This window comes from Mus pahari, chromosome X (genome assembly GCF_900095145.1).
Source record: "Mus pahari chromosome X, PAHARI_EIJ_v1.1, whole genome shotgun sequence".
Classification (NCBI taxonomy): domain Eukaryota; kingdom Metazoa; phylum Chordata; class Mammalia; order Rodentia; family Muridae; genus Mus; species Mus pahari.
The window spans coordinates 111,401,166-111,409,582 of NC_034613.1; positions in this window are offsets into that span (position 1 = coordinate 111,401,166).

Sequence of the window (8,417 nt, forward strand, 5' to 3'; positions counted from 1 at the left end):
GAAATCCTGAGCTGTATAAAAAAGCTAGTTGAGGAACTGTTATGTAGTAGATGTGAAGGATGACCTTTATGTGCGTCCTGAACAACTGGAGCAGGGGCTATCCCAAAAGCTTTTGCCTACAGGCTAAAATGCTAGCATGGCTGTCCTCTGAGAGGCTCTACCAGCAGATGACTGAGACAGATGCAGACACTTACAGCCAACCATTGGCCTGAAGTCGGGGACCCCTGAGGAAGAGTTAGGGAAAATATTGAAGGAGCTGAACAGGATGGCAATCCCAAATGAAGTCCAATAGAATCAAGTAACCAGGATCCCTGGGAGCTCCAAGATACAAAGCCACAAAACAAAGAATGCAAATGTAGTAGGCCTTCTCTGGCCTCAGTGGGAAAGGATGCACCTAATCTTGTAGAGACTTGATGCCCCAGGGAAGGGGGATAACAGTGACTTGAAGTAGGGGTAGGGAGGTTTGGTTTGGGGGATGGGGGAGAACCTTTGCAGAGGCAAAGGGGTGGGGCAGGGAGTGAAGAACTCTTGGAGGGCAGACCAGGAAGGGGGGCAAAATTTGGAATTTAAATATATAAATCAATTTTAAGAAGAAAGAAAGAAAAGAAAGCAGCTTTCCTCAATAGTTTTTCCTTCAGTTCCTCTTTGAACTCTTGTCTTCTCTTAGTGATGGACTGTTATGTAAGGTAAAAGAAATCCTGTATTTCCCATGTTGCTCTTGTTTATAGTGTAGATAAGGCATTTGGAAGGTACAGCATGCTTTGTTGATAAAAGCCTTGAATAAACAAGAAACAGAAAGATCTTGACTATACATGTTATGGGCAATATATTTCAAAGTCATAGATACTATCATACTGAATGTGAAAAACAGAAAACAGTTCCTCTAAAATCAAGAACTAAATAAGCTTTATTCACATCACATCTTTTTTGCCCTTTCATTTGATATTTTCTTTATTTATATTTCAAATGTTACCTCCTTTTCAGGTCTCCTGTCCAGAAAACCCCTATCCCCTCCCACTCCCCATGCCTCTATGAGTATGCTCCCTCATCCATCCACTCCTACTTCCCCATCCTGGCATACACCTACACTGGGGCATCAAACACCCTCAGGTCCAAGGGCCATTCCTTCCACTGATGTCCAACAAGGCTATCCTCTCCCACATATGCAGATGGAGCCAAGGGTCACTTCATGTGTACTATTTGGTTGATTTTCCTATCCCCAGGAGATCTGGTGGTCTGGCTGGTTGACCCTGTTGGCCCCCTCCCCCTATGCATGAAAACCCCCTCAGCTCCTTCAGTCATTTCTCCAACTTATTTAATAAAATACATGAAATTTTTAGTCAGAGGAATCAGGTGAAAGAAAATAATACAGTACAAATAAGAAAAGGAGATATCAGATTAATATTTTTTGAAAATGATAACTTCATATGTGTAAGAGACTTTAATAGATCTACTAAATTGTTGATATAAAAGATACAATTCACAAACCACATGAAACTCAAGAAGAAGGAAAAACAACGTGCAAATACTTTGATCCTTCTTAGAATGGGGAACAAAACACCCATGGAATGAGTTACAGAGACAAAGTGTAGAGCAGAGACTGAAGGAATGACCATCCAGAGAATGCCCCACCTGGGAATCCATCATCCCATATACAGTCACCAAACCCAGACACTATTGTGGATGCCAACAAGTGCTTGCTGACAGGAGCCTGATATAGCTCTCTCCTGAGAGGCTCTGCCAGTGCCTGACAAATATAGAAGTGGATGCCCATAGCCATCCATTGGACTGAGCCCAAGATCCCTAATAAAGGAACTAGAGAAAGGACCCAAGGAGTTGAAGGGGTTTGCAGCCCCCTAGGAGGAACAATATGAACTAAGCAGTACCCCCAGATCTCCCAGGAACTAAACCACCAAACAAAGAGTACACATGGTGGGATACATGGCTCTAGCTGCANATGTAGCAGAGGATGGCCTAGTAGGTCGGGAGGAGAAGTCCCTGGTCCTGTGAAAGCTCTATGCCCCAGTGTAGGGGAATGGCAGGGCCAGGAAGCAGGATTGAGTGGGTTGGTGAGTGAAGGGAGGGAGAGGGGATAGGGATCATAGGGGGTTGTCAGAGGGGAAACCAGGAAAGGGGATAACATTTGAAATGTAAATAAAGAAAATATATAATAAAAAATTAAATGAATTAAAAAAAGACATAGCTCTATAAGTTCCCTCTCCCTACTGTCAGGTATTTCATCTAAGGTCCCTCCCTTTGAGTCCTGAGAGTCTCTCACCTCCCATGTCTCTGGTGCATTCTGGATGGTCCTCCAGCTGGAAGACAGGACATCAAGTGAGGAATGGGGTTGCCATCCCACAGTCACAACTATGACCCATAATTGTTCCTGTCTGAAAGAATTACAGGGATGGAAATGGAGAGGAGCAGGGGAAAAGAAGATCTAGCCACAGGCCCAAAGTGGGATCCAGCTCAAGGGGAGGTCCCAAGGCCTGACACTATTACTGAGGCTATGGAGCACTCACAGAAAGAGATCTTTCACGACTGCCCTCTGAAAGACCCAACAAGCAGCTGAAAGAATCAGACACAGATATTTGCACCCAACCAATGGACAGAAGCAGCTGAACCCTGTTGTTGAATTAGGGAAGGCTGAAAGAAGCTGAGAAGCAGGGCAGTCCTGTAGGAGGACAACAGTCTCAATTAATCTGGACCCCTGAGATCTTCCAAACATTAGACCACCAAACAGGCTGCATACACCAGGTGATATGAGGACCCCAACACACATATGGACAGGAATGTAGGATCTGTGTTCATTCAGAGATGATGCACCTAACCCTCAAGAGACTGGAGGCCTCAGGGAGTTTACAGGTCAGGTGGGGTTGGGGGTGGGGATATCTACGTGGAGACAGGTGGGTGGGGAGGAGGTATGAGATATGGAACAGTTGGAGGGTGGATTGGGGGTGGGGATGGAATAAAATATGGAATGTAAAAATAAATTATTAGCCAGGCATGGTGGCACATGCCTTTAATCCCATCACTCAGGAGGCAGAGGCAGGCAGATTTCTGAGTTTGAGGTCAGCCTGGTCTACAGAGTGAGTTCCAGGACAGCCAGGGCTACACAGAGAAACCCTGTCTCAAAAAAAACAAAACCCAAAAAAGAAAGAAAGAAAGAAAGAAAGAAAGAAAGATAGAAAGAACGGAAAAGAAAAAGACAGCAAAGTTGCAGAATATTAAATCAATAGAAAAGTCAGAACCTTTTAAATAGGATATTGACAAAATTACCAAAAAAGCAATTAGAAAGACAATAGTTTTATATTTTGTTTTTGTTTTTTATAATAGCCTTAAAAATTCTATGGACTGGGCTTGTGAGTTGACATATCAGGTCAAGGTGATTTCTCTGCTAGCCTGATGATATGGTGATCTGACTTCAATCTCCAAAAACTAGGTAAAGAAGTCTACATAGTAGCATAGTTGTCCTCCTGGATCTAAACATATGTTGTAGGGTACATTCACAGATTCTCTCTCCCTCTCTCTTTTATATACACACAGAGAGAACTATAATAATACAGTTTATAAAGCTTTATTTTTGAGAAAGAAATTAGGGAAACAACACCCTTTACAATAGTCACAAATAATATAAAATACCTTGGTGTGACTCTAACTAAGGAAGTGAAAGATCTGTATGATAAGAACTTCAAGTCTCTGAAGAGAGAAATCAAAGATCTTTGAAGATGGAAAGATCTCCCATGCTCATGGATTGGCAGGATCAACATTGTGAAAATGGCTATCTTGCTGAAAGCAATGTACAGAATCAACACAATCCCTATCAAAATTCCAACTCAATTCTTCACTGAGTTAGAAAGGGCAATTTTCAAATTCATCTGGATTAAAAAAAAAAACCTAGAATAGCAAAAACCTTTCTCAATGATAAAAGAATCTCTGGGAGCATCACTATGCCTGACCTAAAACTGTACTACAGAGCAATTATGATTTAAAAAAAAATCCTGCATGGTACTGGTATAGCGACAGACAGGTAGACCAATGGAATAGAATTGAAGACCCAGAAATGAACCCACATACATATGGTCACTTGATCTTAGACAAGGGAGCTAAAGCTTTCTTTTTGAAATACCCAGAAATACCATGAAACAAATTCAAAACTTCAAAATGAAAATTATGAAACACTGAAGAAAGAAACTGAAATTAGAAGGGAATAGAAAGACCATCAGTGTTCATGAGTTGGGAGAATTACTTTTGTTGGTGGTGGTGGTTTTGTGTTGTGTTGTTTTGTTTTGTTTCATTTTGTTTTCTTTTAGAGCCTGGGTTTCTGTGTGGAACAGCTTGGCTGTCCTGAAACTTGCTTTGTAGAACAGTCTGGCCTTGACCTCATAGAGATTCACCTTTCTCTGCCTCTTGAATGTAAGTATTAAAGGCATGTTCCACCATGACCACAAAGAATTGCTATTTTATAAATCATCATATTAGCAAAAAGGATTGAAAACAAATGAAAAATGAAAATATTAACACAGACTACAAAGGTACTAATAATTATCTGAACATTATATTGAAGCACAGAAATATCCAACATACCTTGCACTTTCTAGATAAAAAGATCAATGCTGGAAACATCATTATTCTAGCTTTTCAAAAATGAATTATAAGTCATATCAAAAAGAACAACATGGTATGCACATAGAAGCAGACATGAAAACCAATAGAGCAGATCGAAAGACCCATAAATAAACCCTTATATGTAAAGTGATGATAGTTTTTACAAAGATGCCAAAAAGACATTGATAGAAAGGCATCTCTTCCACAAATGATGCTGGACAAAAGAGCACAACATATGTAGAAGATTGAAATGAGAACCCCATATTGTCCTATGTATAAAAATAAACTAGACACCTGAATGTAATAACTGAAATAATAAATAATCTTGAGTAGAATATAATCAGACAATACAATCCTGACAGAAGCTTCAACCATACTCTAATAGTTTAAGAAAAAGATAAATTTTAGTAATTGAAGCCATATTAATAAACTTCTGCACAGCAAATAGGTGATTAACAGAGTGAAAAAATCTTGAAAATCTTTGCTTTTCTACATAAACTAAAATGTTAAAAATGAAAGACATAATACAGTCAAAATATTTGCAAATACAACGAAGAGGAATTCATTACGATAAGTACAAATAACCAATAGACATATGAAAATGCTAAACTTCTGTAGCCATCAAAGAAATACAATTCAAAACTGCATTTAGATTCCATCTCATCCCAGTCAAAATTGCTATCATAAAGAAAACAAAATGAAACATGAAAACAACAACAAATGCTGGCGCGGATGTAAATGAGTGAATTATTGTAGAAAACAATATGGAAGTTCCTTTAAAAATAAAGAAATACAATCCCTTAACTGATTAATGTACCTTATTTCTGAACTTATATCAGAAAGAAATGAAGTGAGTATACATAAGTAAAACTCATGTTTGTTGTGGCAATATTCACTATAATCAAGTTATGAAGTGAGTGTAAGTGCCTATTCTTAGAATAATGTATAAAGAATGTAGAATATATGCATTGCACATGTATATATATATATATATATATATATAAAATGACAAATGTCTCATATTTAGACCACATGAAAATTTCTCAGTAGTCAACAATCTAAGATATAAAATTATATACAGATGGGACTTTGAGCAAATAAATACATAAAATGGCAAATGAAAGATTGTGAACAGCATAACCTATTAGTAAACTCAGAACAAATCCAAAATGAGACCATTATTCTTCTCTCTAGAGGATGGAAATCAAAGAAAATGGTAAAACAACAAATTCTACAAAGTATGTGAAAATTTAGCTTCTACATTGTTGGTGAAAATATACAGTAGTAGAGCTACTCTGACATGTTGGCAGTTTCTTAAACCACTAAACATGCAATTATAATACAACTTAGCAAATTTACTGCTGGGCATCCTTCCCAGAAAAATGAAAACTTATGTACATGTAAAAATCAGTTCAGGAATGATTATGTCATCTATTTTTCAGAATAGCCCAAACTGGAAACAATGAAAATGCCTCCAATAGGTGAGAGTAATTCTGGCACATACATTGCACAACAGTAAAAAGAAATAGGTTATTGAAACAAAAAAATTAACTTGAATCAGTGTCATGAGTTTCACTGAATAATGTTATGGAGTAAGCAATGTCAGGAAGACGAGGAAGTGTGAGTGATTTCAAGGGGTCAGAATAGATACAGGGATGTAGAGATAACAGTGGGCATAAAATGTTAGCACAGGGCATCTACATTGTTTATATCACTGTTACATGTCATGTTTGCAGGAATGTCCACAAAAACCTATTTATATGATAGAATAACTGAAATAGTGCACATTCACAGGGGTGAGAAGTACGCACAACTTGAATGATTTGCATACATCATGAAGCTCAAACCATTCATTTGGTTTCAGTATTGTATAATAGTTTTATGCAAGATATCAAATTTATGGGAATAGAGATAGAGAGTACTCAGGAATTTCTTGTACTTTTCTTTGCAGTTCTATTATAAATTTATAATTGTTCTGACATAAAAGTAAACAAATAGCTAAAATTTTAAAATAACAATGACAGAACCATTTAGTGAATGTTTAATGGTTTTGATATATTTAATATTATTTGAGTAGGAATAAGAACAGTCTAATTTATATCAATCTTTAACAAAACAAGAAATATATGTATTCTTTTTCTTTGACAAATAGTGTAACACTATATTTTCTAGGGTAGTTTTCAAGCAGTCACATCCATGCAGTAATTTATTTTCTGGATTCTTCTGCAGCATGATGGCAGTAATTGTACCTGTGTTACCTAACTCTTAATGTTTTGACCTACTAGTCTAGTAAATATTAGTTTAGTAAACAGAAGAATCCCCAACACTCTATCCTTATGCTCATAAATAGTTATAGTCTTTACTCCTCATCAAGGAAACTTCTCTTTGAAACAAAGACCATTATAGAAAACTACAACCAATCAAAATGCAGAGTTGTGCACACCAGTTCCAGTGGGGGCATCTATAAAAACCATGAACAAGAGGGACTAGACAGATTATAAAAGGGCAATTGATCAGGAGTTGCTGTGACTTTGTCTTTTAGTAATGACAGAGGCTACACCCAGAAAGTTTCACTAACATGACAAGAATAACTCCAACAGGCAAGCTAATGTAAAAAGGGGAAAGCTCAAAAGGCCTCAACACTAGACAAGAAAATATATATATATATATATATATATATATATATATATATATATATATATATATGCAACTCACAATAGCTTTGAGAAGAAGAGGTTGTCCTCAGGGAAGAACAGACCAATTGATTGGCCAGTGCCTAATGGTCAGTACTGAAAATATGCAAGCAAGTAACATTATACATCCCCAACACATTATATTTACAAATATATAAATACAGAAATACACAAGCAAGCAACAATTAGTGTAAAATGAAGCCATACATTTGAAGGGAGGGCAGGGTAATATGAGAGGGTTTAGAGGGTGGAAAGAGAAGGAAGAAGTGTTGTCATTATAATCTCATAAAAACAGGAAATAGATTATGAAAAAGACATGCATCTAATGGAGGGAATATGAAAATATAGTGCATATTCTAATTATACCAGTTAAAATTACATTTAAGTTTAAAATTTAATCAAAGTTTGAGTAAACAGGAAAAAAGTAGATATAAATCCAGGCATATCAGTGGCTTTATTAAAGGCAAAGTACCTGGGAGTGGTGGCACACGCCTTTAGTCCCAACACTTAGGAGGCAGAGGCAGGTGAATTTCTGAGTTCGAGGTTAGCCTGGTCTACAGAGTGAGTTCCAGGACAGCCAGGGCTACATAGAGAAACCCTGTCTCGAAAAACCAAAAAAGAAAAAAAAAAAAAAAGATTTAAAGGCAAAGCGACTACAATGTCTCTAAAAGCCATATGAGACATGTATTTGACTGCCATTATTAAAACCAAATATGGCGATTTGACTCAATAGTGAAATAAAAATGAATTAAGATAAAAAGTCATTTCCTAAACAAAAGAGGTAATATACCAAAAAGAAATACAAGATCTTAAAATTGTTCTGTACTAAAGCATCACTTCAGAACACATTGACAAAATAGAAAATAACAAGGTAGACATTCACTCCACATTAGGGGAGTGTTGAACATATATTCACTAATCAGTCAGACTGAAAGTACACAATAAATTAGCAATGGTTCCAGTTCTAAAATATAATTATCATTGACAGTGCTAGGTGCTAAATACTGAAATAGTTTGAATTGAAGGAATGGAATCATTCACATCCTATTTATCTACAGTGAGAACAAGTTAAAAATTAAAAAAAAAACCCAGCATCTCTAGAATAGACTCAACTAT